This window comes from Alligator sinensis, unplaced genomic scaffold (genome assembly GCF_000455745.1).
Source record: "Alligator sinensis unplaced genomic scaffold, ASM45574v1 scaffold119_2, whole genome shotgun sequence".
Classification (NCBI taxonomy): Eukaryota; Metazoa; Chordata; order Crocodylia; family Alligatoridae; genus Alligator; species Alligator sinensis.
The window spans coordinates 1,073,341-1,083,067 of record NW_005842242.1 but is presented as its reverse complement, the minus strand read 5'-3'; the positions used below and the strand labels follow the sequence as shown (position 1 = coordinate 1,083,067).

The 9,727-nt window shown below is 44.8% G+C and overlaps 1 long non-coding RNA gene across 1 annotated transcript in view; it reads left to right on the top strand.

Annotated features, from left to right (window-relative positions):
- The window catches only part of LOC102376709, a 17,260-nt gene extending 7,996 nt beyond the window's left edge, over window positions 1-9,264 (top strand). The window contains exons 3-4 of the long non-coding RNA XR_324294.3: window positions 8,532-8,688; window positions 8,806-9,264. This is a non-coding gene — a long non-coding RNA (uncharacterized LOC102376709). The remainder of the gene's footprint in view (window positions 1-8,531; window positions 8,689-8,805) is intronic.
- The last annotated feature ends 463 nt before the right edge of the window (window positions 9,265-9,727 follow it).

The window sequence follows — 9,727 nt, the reverse complement described above, 5'->3', positions numbered from 1 at the left end:
TGCTGAACAGATGGCACAAAAACAAGCAAGAATCAGAACACATCTGTCCGATTGTAAATTGTGGGAAGAGGCTCTCAATTGCCATGATACTGCTATACATAGTTCCCGTGGGGCAGAGCTGCACTGCTATCCAGAGTGTCCACAGGTAGTGGATAGAAGAATGACCTTCAGCTGTGAATAAGGTCATTGCTGTGAAATAAGCAGGGGTAATTCTGATGAATAAGACCAAGCAGCGCAGCACCAGCAGGATGTGGTGAGGACAGCAGATGGCAATGGTTTCCCTCTTGGAAAGCCACATATATCCTTTGACAGTGCTGTGACATGGTGAGTACAGGTCACCACTATAATAAGCCTGCCCAACTCCCAGCTATGGGTCTACAAGTCCTCAGTGATGGAGCAGGCAGATGTTAAATCTCAATAGCTGCAAAGATGGATGGAGGCTGCAGCAGAACAAGATCCCCAGTGTCTTGGTTTCCTGGCAATTGGATCAAGGTCCCATTCTATCAAGAGCCATGTAGAAGCAGAGGTGTAGCAGTTTCTCCACAATAAAAGAAGTCATGCACAGGCATTTGCTGTGCCAGCATATTCCTTGAGCTCTTTGGTGACTAGCTAATGGCAATGAAAGCCGGATTGTAAGGTCTAGAAGCTCCTAGTCATGAACAGGCATGAAGGTGGCAGATACAAGAAGGTTGTCTAGGACTTGGATGAGACTGAAGTGCAATTCAGCAACCGTAACTGTGACTGAAAAGCCCTCTTCAGGATCTCCTCTGCACACCCCACATGGGGAAGGGGCTAGAAAAGGGACCCTAAACACAGCCTGTCGACTACAGTATTCTGTATGTATTCCTGACTGGACAACCAAGTCCAGTGGGATCATCTTTACTGAGGTCGAAAATACCAGTGAAGATGCACCATTATTTTCAGAATCTGGAACATCAGGAGCCTCATGGACAACGCTAATAGTGAATGCCCAGAGTGCTACACTGCAATCATGACCTGAGAACTGAGGCGACACAATATTGATGTGTCTGCACTGAGAGAGACTCAATGAGTGGGAAATGGGTAGCTCAAAGAACATGGAAGAGGCTATACCTTCTTCTGGAAGGGTAAACAGGAAGGAGAACACAACTTCACAGAGTTGGTTTTGCCATTAAGAATGAACTCATAAACCAATTCAATGAATTCTCTGTGAGAATTAATGAGCTTCTTATGTCTCTCTGTCTTAAACTGGTGGGGAGCCAATATGCCACTGTCATCAGCACATATGCCCTGACTCTAGATGCTGCCAAAGAAACCAAAGAGAAATTCTATGCAAACCTTGACCAAGTCCTCTCTGACATTCTGGAGGGAGACAATCTTATTTTTCTGACTGATTTCAATGCCAAAGTCTGAAGGGACTCTAACTTCTGGAATGAAACCATCAGCAGGCAAGGAGTTGGAAAGGTCAGCTCCAGTGGCATCCTTCTCTTGACCAAACAGGCAGAATATGGACTCACCATCACCAACACCCAATGCTGATGGAAGATCAATGTTGAAGGCAAGGAAGACCTCTTCCACCAGTGCCTCAACGAAGAACTGGTGAATTCCAATCAACAGCAATAGGAGAATGCCACATGTTACATCTGACCACCAACAAGCTTCCAGCTCGAGTAGAGCTAAACTGCCAAATGGATGGTAAGCTGTTTAACCTCCACCGACCCCGAGTCCAAACCAAGACCAGCCTGACCACAGTCATTGAGCTCCAGTACGCTGATGATGCTATGGTGTGCACTCACTCAGAATCTGAGGTGGTACTTCAGGCAATTGTCAACTACTTTACTGAGGCATACGCAAAAGTGGGACTGATGCTTAACATTCAGAAAACTAAGGTCCTCCACCAACAAGCTCCTGATGAACAGTTCCCAGCTCCGGTAATCCAGATCTTTTATGGGGGGCTCTCATCCCTTATGGCGAGACTCAGCCCCTCCCAAGTTCGCCGGTAATTTGAACCCTGGAGATAAGACAGTCGTGGAAGACAATCATCCTCGACAGGACTGCAAGGTACTACTGAAGAAGGAGATACATAGTTCCTATGTCAGCTGCTCACAGGATAGAGGGTGGGTTAAGAACTGGCCTTTCCCTAGTCATCAACGGGTCTACAGGCTCCCAGAAACCACTACCGGCTGGCATAAACTACAGCAGAAGAGACAGAAAAAGTATTCATCTGCTTGATGATCACAAACTAGCCAAAAGATTGAAGAAGACACCCAGCTTCCCAGTATTTTCTTCCCTGCACTGCTTTATTAAGCAGATCTTGGTGAGAAACACAGTCTAACCAACTTTTCTTTTCTTTTTTCCAGCCATAGAGAATTAAACTGAGAGTCTCCCCTGAAAGAAACCTGGCAATTTAAGTCCAGGGAAATCCACCCACTTTCTTAGACCTTTCTCATAATGCTCAAACATCCGTCTGCAAAACTGCAAGCACAAGGTTAAAAGCAACATTCACCATCTTCCTGTATGGCAAGGACAGCTAGCCTGAACACTGGCAAAAAGGAATTTCCATTCCCAAAAGTCTTTCTGTGTAGTTAATGCATTCACATGATGCAATCTCCAGCTTTCCCCATTTCGGGGTACTTACAGATATGCAAGGGCATAGCAGCAGCTACTGCTGGCTTATCAGTAGAAAGCTCAGGCAAGTACATCTTAGTTCCTAGGACAGTTTCTAAAAACCAGGACCAGGAAGGATGAAGCAGAGGGGGAAAAAAGAATAAGCTCACCTGAAGGTAGTGAAGGTGAATCACTTAGGCCAAGTATAAACATTACACTTTTACCGATATAAGTGGTGGGATACCGGTCTATACCCATAAGAAAACAGAAGTTCGGCGCACACAAAACCAGTCTATACCCATAACAGAACAGAAGTTCATCACACACAGACTGGTTTATAAAAATGGCAGCACCTGGTCTAAGATTTGCACCCCCAAAGAGCAAAGGTATATTCTGTTCACTACCAATCTAAGCTTACAGAAAACTGATGCCACCTCAGACTTTTTGAATGCCTGTACCTAGCCTTAAAGTCTACAGGTCCTTGTAGCAGGTTTAATTCTTCCCTTCTGGAAGGGAAGGAGATCTGCTGTTTGTTAATCTGTATCTCGTTCTTCCCTATAGATCATCATACATTATCTCTTACTGCACTTTCCAAGTTGGCTACTTAAATGAGACCCAGCATACCCAGTGGTGGTGCTGGCAAAGGAAAAGATGAGGAGCCATTTGCAGTATGGAACAGAACATCACAGATATGCAGACTTCTGCAACAGATGAGGAGCCATTTGCAGTATTTCCATTTTTTCTTTCCTTATCTTGCTTGATTTTTTTCCCCCTGGAAAAGCACTTAAATGAGACCTTTAAAAAAAAGCCTAAATAACAAGGTTTTAAAATAAGACTCTAGGCCACGCTGCATGACTGAAAACATGGATTTATTTTTGGCACGGAGACTCATGGGAAAACTGGTTCAGCTATAAAAACCATGGGTTCCTTGATTAGCTTTACTCTGAGCCTACAATTCAGGCAGTAAAGTCAGATATGTTGAACTGAACGCACGCAGTTGGGTTTGCTGGCCTCCTTGGTTGTAAGTTGTACCTGTGATAATGAAGTCAGTTCTGTAAAAGCAAGTCGTCTTGCTGCTCCTGTTAGCATACCAGACTTGCTCATTTTATGGACACTTGTATATTCATTCTATATGGATCTTTATTTTATTTTTGGTTGGTTCTGTTTGGATTTTAATAATCTCTGCTAGTTTATGAAACAGAAGCAAACAGACTTGAAGGCTGATCTTGATAATTACAGTTGCTTTCCAGGCCTCTGTGGCATAGCATATGTTTTACAAATGCAAAACGTGCACCCTGCCCTGAAGAACTTAGACTCTAAAGATCTAATTCTCAAACACTTCTATGTGAGTAGTCTTTCTGAAGTGGTAAACCAATTACCAAAGGCATTGATCCTGTAATGAGATGATCATGGTCAGACCCTAACTTAAGATATAGAAGCAGAGGATGGCAGTTCATGGCAGGTGACCAGCAAGGCTTGATTCCTGGGATGTAAAATAATAGCAATCAAAAATGTGTTCCACCTGCCAATTGTCTTCACAAATAAAACTTCTATAATCAAGTTAGAGTAATAAAATTAAAAAAAAAAAAATGAAATGGACTTGTGATTAGGTCCGAGTCAAAACAGATGCAAAAGGAACCGGTGAACTCAGCAGAAACAATTCTCAAGAAGTCTACTTGTGCCAAGATCTAATTAAGTTTAAAAAACATGCAAATTGATTAACTAAAAAGTGAATGTCAGTATAACCTGAAGCTAGCAATCAGATTATATGCTCTTTGGGAAACATAATAATATTATATATTTACATGCGACCTTTTGTTTCAATGCATTTCGACACATTTACAGTGCTGTTGCATATGCTATAAGAAATACCCACCATGAATGTATAGCCACCTTTGGCTGCTCAACAGCATCCTGGAGCAGTTGTGCAGTTTTTAAAAACAAAAAGCAAAGAAGAGTAGTACTGGCTCTTGTTTTAACTGCAGTTCAATTCAGGTAGGGAGTAAACAATTAATCCAACCTAGACTCCAGTCAGGATTCTAGCATAATTATATTTTTTAAAAGTCCCAGGGAATGTTTACTGACCAGAGGTGGTTAGAAATTTCAGCTTTACACTTCATCTAAAAGATAGCATAGGGCACCATACTGCTTTTATAGGGCATTAGCTCACTGCTGAGAGAAGAATGAAACACTAATACCACTTCCCTTGGGAACTTCTCTGTGATTGGTCACATACATCTCTTTATGTTTTTATATATAATGCAGCAAAATTTGGTCTGTGTCTGTTTTTGGCCCCTAGAAACTACTGCAATGGAAATAACAATAAAACTACTGAGTATCTATGGCTCCAGGATCAGATGAACTTGCAGTTTTGATTTGCATTAAAAAGAGAGAGAGAGAACATTATGGTATTAAATGGAAGCCAAATGAAACAGCATCTAAGTTACCGAGCACAATCATAGAATCATAGGAGATGAGGGTTGGAAAGACCTCAGGAGGTCACATCTAGTCCAACCCCCTGCTCCAAGCAGGACCAGCCCCAACCAGATCAGCCCAGCCAAGACTTTGTTTAACCAGGTTTTGAAAACCTCCAAGGATGAAGCTTCCACCACCTCTCTGGGTAACCTGTGAGAAAATTGTTCCTAATATGTAACCTAAACTTCCCTTACTGCATGCAACAGGAGTGACAGCAGGGTTGCCGTGCTAGCCCTTGCCGCCGCCTCCTCTACTGTGCCAAGCTTCAGACTTGCACCCTCCTATTCTCGCCCGCCAGTCGCCTCCTCTACTGTGCCAAGCTTCTGACTCCCCCCCCCCTTTCCCCCCCCGCCATGACTTTGATGATAAGTCTTTTTATAGGGAGGCTACCTCTCCTCCACTTGGCCACAGTTATCCTGCTCCAGGTGTCCTGCATATCTAAGCCTTGCGGGCCTTCTCTGTACACCACCCTTCTCACTAGGGCCTTCTCTGTTCTGCTGCCTCTCTCACTGGGGCCTCTCCGTAATGCTGCCCCTCTCACTGGGGCTCTCTGGGCCCACACTGGGGCCTCTCCCTAATGCTGCCCCTCTCACTGGGGCGCTCTGGGCCCACACTGAGGCCTCTCCGTAATGCTGCCCCTCTCACTGGGGCTCTCCACACCCACACTGGGCTCTTCCCTCCACAAGGTTGCCCTCTCACCAGGCTGGGCTCTGGAGCTGGGGTCTGTACCCCCAAACTCTGTGCCCTCACTGGGGCCCTCACTCTACCATGAGTCCCCTATGAGGCCTCCTCCATCCCCTTATAGCCTCACCCAAACCACCGGTGTTAAATAAACTGCAACATAAACTCAAGCCTCTTGGCTACAACTTAAACCTAAGCCACTTGGCTGTAACAACATTGCTCAGCCATCTTGGAGCTGCTACCCTTTACCCTGCTAGCGGTACCTGCAGTCAGGTTTCTCCTCACATCATTGCTCCAGGAGCTTCTCTCTCTCTGGCTGCTGGCAGGAAGCCCCCCTTCTGTCTTAGATACCATCAGGAAAACCACCTCAACTCCCCCCTCTCCTCATAAGAGCCAGGCCTTGCCCCGTATAGCTCGCTGACTGCTGGCAGGTGTGGGTCGTTTGCTGCCTCCCATTGCCCTGGCAACCAGCACCTGAGGAGCCCTCCCGGCTCTCAGTAGCAGGCACCTTAGTGTCCTGCTACACTGCAACTTGAGCCCATTGCTCCTTGTTCTGCCATCTGCCCCCACTGAGAACAGTCCAGCTCCAGCCTCTTTGCAACCCTCCTGCAGGGAGGTGAAGGCTGCTATTAAATCCACTCTCAGTCTTCTCTTCTCTAGATAAACCCAGTTCCCTCAGTCTTTCCTTATAAGTCATGTCCCCCAACCCCCTCACTATTTTTGTTGCCCTCCACTGGACTGTCTCCAATTTATCCTTTCTGTAGTGGGGGCCCAAAACTGAACACAGCACTCCAGATATGGCCTCACCAGTGCTGAATAGAGGGGAATAATCACTTCCCTTGACCTGCTGCCACCCAGTATGCCATTAGCCTTCTTGGCATCGAGGGCACACTGCTGGCTCATACTCAGCTGATTGTCCACTGTCACCCCCAGGCCCTTTCTGCAGAGCTGCTGCCCAGCCAGTCACGCCGAGCCTGTCCCAGTGCATGGGATCGCTCCATCCTAAGTGCAGGACTTTGCACTCGTCCTTGTTGAACCTAATCAGATTCCTTTTGGCCCAATCCTCCAATTTGTCTAGGTCACTCTGAATCCCAGCCCTACCCCCCAGTGTATCTATTATTCTACCCAGCTTGGTATCATCTGCAAACTTGCTGAGAGTGCACTCTGTGCCATCTTCCAGGTCGTTGATGAATACATGGATATAATTGAATTAGTTGTGTACTGCTCTTCTCTCCCCACAAACTTTCCAAATTCCCTTGGTGCTTCCTTTCCCAACCCTACTCTCTGAGCCTGATGCTTCAGCCCATTTTCTATCCACCTTACAGTCCATTCATCCAGCCCGTACTTCCTTAGCTTGCCTGCGAGAATGTTGTGGGAAACCATATCAAAAACCTTGCTTAAATCAAGGTACACCACATCCACTTGTCTCCCCATACCCACAGAGCCAGTCACCTTATCATAGAAGGCAATCAGGTTGCTCAGGCATGACTTGTCCTTGGTGAACCCATGCTGACTGTTCCTAATCACCTTGTGCTCCTCCAAGTGCTTAGAAATGGATTAAATGAGGATCTGCTCCGTCGGTTTTCCAGGTACTGAGGTGAGACTGACTGGTCTGTAGTTCCCTGGATCTTCCTTCTTCCCTTTCTTAAATATGGACACTATGTTTGCCTTTTTCCAAGCATCCGGGACCTCTCTTGATTGCCTCTCTTGATTGCTCATCTTTCAAAGATGATGTCCAGTGGGTCTACAGTCACATCAGCCAACTCCCTCAACACCCTGGGGTGCATCCCATCTGGCCCCATGGACTTGTACATGTCCAGCTTTTCTAAGTAGTCCCTAACCTGTTCTTTCACCACCGAGGGCTGCTCACCTCCTCCCCAGACGGTGCTGCCCAGTACAGTAGTCTGGGAGCTGACTTTGCCTGTGAAGACTGAGGCAAAAAAGGCATTGAGCACTTCAGTCTTTTTTGCATCCTCTGTCACAAGGATTCCTCCCCCATTCAGTAAAGGGCCCACACTTTCCCTGATCTGAATTAGATACGGTGCTGGAAGTGGGCAGGAAAAATTACAAATGTCTTCATGTTTTAAAGGAAGCCAAATCAACAATGCCATCCACTCTTCTAACTATGGTATCCTGTTCTGACACCACGATTGCCCCTCTGCCATGCAGTAATACAATACTATGAGGCTTGCTGGAGGGCTTCCTATTGGAGGCTAGAAATATTCCAAGGGTAACTCTATTTATGGACACGCACCAGTTCTGTAACGAGATGGTCAAAAGACACGCAGGAATTTTGTCTCATAACCAAGTTCCCAGGCAGCAACCATTTCTTGAGAATTGACTGTAATCAGAGTTCGTAGCAAAGAGCAAACTCCCTACTGCTCTCTCCCTTTGCTGCATTTACACAAAAAAACCTCTCAGAACACAAATCTTTAAAACAACACAGAACCTTTGCAAGAGGCAAACCTTCCTCATACACCACAGAAAAGATGGTGGAGGTCTCATGTGTTAGCACCTGGTGATGTTTGCACCTGGGTGATTAAGGCACCTGATTGATGTATAAAAAATTCTGAAGGCATGGACTGAATAAGTCGGATGCTGAGATCTTTTTTATGCCATATTTTGTTTGTTTGTATGCATCCAATTGTTTTGGGTTTTCTGTGGTTGCCTGAAAGCATGGTGAGATTTTGCTACTTCGTGTGCTTATGAATTGATGTGAATTTTGGCAGACTGTATGCCATTGCATACACCAATTTAAAACAAGCTGAGCTCCCTCCTTTTTCTTTCAGCTCACAGGGAATATATCCCAAATCTTTTTATCCACAACGACAGATACAGGAGGCTTAGCAACTTTGATCCTGGCACAAACTCCTGGAAGGGTTCTGTAGTTCCTTATACTTTGTAATGAAATTTGCAACTTGCAAACATGAAGTTGCCTTTGAGATGGTAAGTTTTTCAGACTTTTCCTAGTATGCACTATCCTGTTTTTCCTCTTCAGCTGACATAACTATCCTCGTATTATACAGTATCTAATATGATACCTTCTTCTCCAATGTTGACTAGCAAATGATACTATTTTGACGACCCATCAGGGGACACTAGAAGACGCCTGTCTGCTGTTTGAACTTCTTCCGCCTCTACAAGGGTCACACTTCCCTCGATCACTTTGGACAGCTAGAATCCCAAGCAATTCATAATATTGGTCAATACTTTTGTTCCTCCGCTTGTCGAGCTTCTGACATCAAGGACTATTTTTATTCCTTTGCAGATTTAGAACATGGAGGACACACCTATAAAAAACTATTTTTATTAAGAAAAATTCAGGCAAGCTTCCCTAGTGATTTGCTCATAACAGAACTGCACCACACTTGACAAGAGGCACGCCCCCAAACGCACAGTCCCCTAAAATTAGCAAGACGATTTGCAACAGTGCCATCTGGTGGCTCCCCGTAATGTTACAGATGCAACAAAATTCTCAGAGCCGGGAGCTATTAAAAGCAGCGAGTAAATGTAAGACAAAGACCAGGCATTAAGGGTTTTAGGAAGAATAGTTATTATTGTTATTATAATTTATTATTAAAGTAATTAAAGAGCTAGAGCTTGTCACCATGCCATGCATGAGCAATTCCGTGTGTAAAATCACTGCCACAATAGAGACTATTTATTTGTAGCTTTGGGGCCCTGCTTTGAGTTAGAGTAGGAGAGATTTTTTTTTTAAACTGCTTCCTGACAGATCTGTGTTTGCCCATGAACTTTCAGATGTTGTCAGGCTTCACTTAGCAGATTCAGATATTTAGCAGAACGCCACACAAAACTACCCCACTATCAAAGAAGCAAAGCTTGCCAATGGCTTACAACTAGCAATCTAGTCTACATATACTCTGTTTCAATTAACTGTTGCAGTATGGGATATTTTATATTTTCATTGGAACTTACTTAGGCTTAAGGCAGCCTCTTTAGTAGGAAAATCTTATACATTTAGTGC